This window comes from Adiantum capillus-veneris, chromosome 24 (assembly GCF_014529385.1).
Source record: "Adiantum capillus-veneris isolate H3 chromosome 24, ASM1452938v2, whole genome shotgun sequence".
In the NCBI taxonomy this organism is placed as follows: domain Eukaryota; kingdom Viridiplantae; phylum Streptophyta; class Polypodiopsida; order Polypodiales; family Pteridaceae; genus Adiantum; species Adiantum capillus-veneris.
In genome coordinates this window covers 115,119,377-115,123,621 of record NC_140954.1, presented here as the reverse complement: position 1 = coordinate 115,123,621, position 4,245 = coordinate 115,119,377, and positions in this window count along the sequence as shown.

Sequence of the window (4,245 nt, the reverse complement as noted above, 5' to 3'; positions counted from 1 at the left end):
AGACAGGCACTTTAGTATGTCAGTTTGTTGGTCAATCGGATGTAGTTTGATGGTCAATCGGATATGCCTTGTCGGATTGTAGTAGATCGGATTATGGTCTGTCGAATTGTAGTAAATCAAATATTTAACAGTTAGTTGTATTCGAAGACTGAGGTTGTTATAACCACATTCAGGTGAAGCAGGCTTATAAGCTCACTCTAGGCATGTATGAATCCGACCAAAATGGGTTGAGGTTGTAGTTCTTTTCTTGATGAATATAGTGGATCTGAGTTCTGTTCTGAGTTATATTCTTGCTATATTATATTTTTTTCTGTTTTGAGTTATATTCTTGCTCTATTACATTTTCTTCTGTTCTGAGTTATATTCTTGCTCTATTACATTTTGTTTGTGTATCACTTGCTATATCTGAATGTAGTTTTGATTTATGTGAGGTCAAGGGTAGTATTTCAGTTCAGTTTTCTCTATGTTGATGAACCACAACACATTTGGCGATCCTGTGGGTTATGTCCTCTTTTCTCAGGCTGTAAGTAGTTGTTTGGTATTGCACTTATGGATGTTTTTCTGGGATGATGAATTTCCGAGAGGGTAGGAGAATCTCTCGTATATATTATACGAGGGCTCAAGAGAGAGCATGCAACATAGATCCATTTCATTATGATGCTGTTCTTGATGATGATGGAATTGATCCACCACCTGAAGAACCGCTGTTAAATTCTGGTGCAGAGAGTTCTGGTGCAGCAGAGGAAGGGCAGTGAGGCAATTTGTTGGGGCGTTACTCTTGACAGGAGGACCTGCAAGAAGTAGAAGACGACTCCACTTTGACCCATTGAGGGTTTCTAACATGCAAAGACCTACAAGAATCCCAAATCCTATCCACATGGCCCAACCACCTCCTAATCCACAGATTAAATCAGCAAAGTTCAGAGGAAAGTTGCAGATTGTCATGTGGTGCAATTTGAAACGAGATGGCAAGCTAGTGGATATCAGGTGATGTACATGGATCCTATCAAATTACAACAATTTGTAGCTACATTGGAAGGTAAGGCCATGAGTTGGTTTAGCCAATATGGTATGGCTCACTTTGCTACTTACAATGCACTTAGAGAATCCTTTTTACAAAGGTTCAGAAAGGAGAAAACTCCTACATACATTTTAAGAAAGATGCATCATATCAAACAAGGTACCATGCTTGTAGAGGATTTTGCTCAGAAATTCAGGATTTTTGTTGAAAGATTATCGGGTAGTGAAAGACCCACTGATGAGATGTTAGCTGGCTATTCTCTGAAAGGTTTAAGGAGTGGTCTTAAGAATGCTGTGGCCAATATTGATATTGCAAGTGGTTTTAATAACTTGGTACAGGCTGCATCCAGAGTTGAGAAAAGGCTTGGCATGACCAAGTCTAGCAAAAGAGGAAGCATGCATTCTGAATCTGGCTCTGGTTCAGGTACAAATTCTTCTTCCGAATCTGATTCAGAGAATTCATCTGATAAGGAGAATCAGAAGAAGAAGAAGAAAAAGAGTCCTGATAAGAAAAAGAAAGATAAGACAGGTGCTGATGTTGATTTGATTCAACAGTTAAAGAGTATCATATAATCAATGATTCCTCCTAAAGAGAAAAGGTTCTGTGAAATTTGTAAGAAGGATGGTCATACAACTGCTTAGTGTTGGTATAATCCAAAGCAGAGGAATAAACCACCTTCTAATACTGGGTGAGGTACTTGTTCAGCTAAGGCTAATCAAGTGGCTCCATTCAAAGGAAGACCACCTGGGAGAAGCCAAGACAACAATCAAAGAAGACCCCAAGGGGTGATGTCTTCTTTTACTGTGGTGATCGTAATCATTGGGTTGGGCTCCGTTGTGCTTTATGGGTAAAACATAGAGAAGAAAGAGGTATTCCAGTTGTTCCTTTTAATCAGGAGAACCAACAAGCAGGTCCTCCATAACCTCCCCAGAATCAACCTCAGGCACAAGCTAATGTCATTACATCGATATTCCAATTTATCAGGGACAAGAAATTGGATCAAAGTGTGTAGTTCAGATTGAGGATTATGAAGAAGAGGAGATTAGTTGCAATAATCCAGAGCACTTGGAGCAAGATATTGAGGTATTGGTTATAACAAGGTCTAAGGCCAAGGGTCATATTGACTGAGAGCAGCAGAAAGGGGTACAAGATCGGGTGCATAAGCATGTTCAGAAGGAGCAACAACATCAGATTTTGGAGGATAATTCTGATTCTTTCGATGAACCACGGCAACACCAACAAAGGGTTAAAGCATCTGAACCTAATTGGTTTGAGGTGGTCATTAATTCTCCTTTACATTTATCTTTGGATCAGATGCTTTCTATAGTTTTAGCCTTTAAAGAAAGGTTGTTGCATAAACTGTTGGGTAAGCACTATGAAGTTCCGACTTAGCAAATGGGCGAACCTGGTGTGAACACAATTCATCCTTCTGATGTGGATTTTGTAGTTCCTGTTATTACAGTTACCTTACAAGACAGGATATTTGATGAGGTACTGCTACATGGAGGATCTGGAGTCAATATTCTACCTGAGTCAGTATATCCTACAATGGGCTTAGGGAAGTTGGAACCAACACCTTTTCAAGTCAAAATGGCAGATCAGAGAAGGGTCTAGCCTGTGGTTATTTTGAGGAACTCTTCCATTCAAATTGCAGGTATGCAGTTTCCAGTCAATTTTGTAGTACTAAGGATGAAGGAAGAAGATGCTTCTTATGAAATGTTGTTGGGAAGGCCTTTGTTCAGGTTAGCCAAGGTAAAACAAGATTGGGGTGAGAATCAGGTGGTTCTTACCAAGGGTAAACATGTACTCATTATTCGTATGTTGGGGTGAAAGCATATTCCTTGCAAAGAAAGGCCATTGTTTGCCCAATCTATTAATTTGGTTGCAGAGATGGAGGATGATGAGGAGGAGCCTTTTTGCAAGCTAATCCGATTGTTGTTTCAATTTTTGAGGTTGATATTGCAGGTATCTTGCAAAAGGAACAGGAACCTGAAGAGAATGTTGGTGAACCTGTTTTGGGTCAAGAAATTCAGGGTTCCGACATACTCAGGATCAGAGTGTAGCTTCTAATTCAAAAGAAGGCGTTGATGAACAGGAAGAAAAGGATGCCAGAGACATGGTGGAGAAGATCTACAACAAAAGGTTTGGTGGCTTTAAAGGAGTTCAGCAAGATGAATTGAAGGAACTAAATCTAAGAAATAAGGATGATCCTAAAATGGTGAAGGTTAGTATTTATGTGGATGGAGAATTTCTACAATATTTTTTTTTGCAGTTGTTATTGGAGTATAAGGATGTATTTTCCTAGGATTACTTAGATGTCAAAGGGATTGATCGAATGTTCCATCAACATCATATTAATTTGAGAGAATATGCAGTTTTGATTGTGCAACAAAGATATAGGATGAATCCTTATTTTTCACAACAGGTAAAGCAAGAGATTGATAAGTTGTCAGTAGTTGGGTTTATCAAACCAATTTATGAAGTTACATGGTGGTCACCTATCATTGTGGTACCCAAGAAAAATGGCAAAATTAGATTTATCGTTGACTACAAAAATTGAATGCAGCCATTATCATTGATCCATTTCCAATGCCCTTTTCTGATGCCATATTGGATGCAGTACCAGGGAAAGAAATGTGTAGTTTTTTGGATGGTTTTGCAAGGTATAATCAGATTACAGTGGCTGAGGAGGATGAACACAAAACAACCTTCATAATAGATTGGGGAGCATTTGCATCTACAGTGATGAATTTTGGTCTCAAGAATGGACCACCATCATTTAATTTTACATCTTATAAAACATTTGAGCCTTATCTACAGGATTTTATGAGAGTTTTTTTGGATGACTTCTCAGTATTTGGGAAAATGGATTTGCATCTCCATCATTTGAAGTTGTGCTTTGAAAGATGTCAAATGTTCAGGCTCTCTTTGAATCCTTGCAAAAGTGTAATGGCTATCAAAATGGTGTTTTGTTAGGCCGTGTGGTATCTCAGGAGGGGATGTCCATCATCAATCACCTCACTTACTATCCCGTGCAAGTGTGTTTGTGTGACTAATCACGTCCATTGGTTTCTTCGCTCTTCACACCCACCATGTCAAGAGCTAAACCAGCTCCAGCTATGAAGCCTTCCCCTGACGATGATCAAGGGGAACCTTGCAAGTTGCAACCGTGGAGGAAAGGAGCTACCATGAGGGTCGACATCTTAGACCTGGAGGATGAAGCC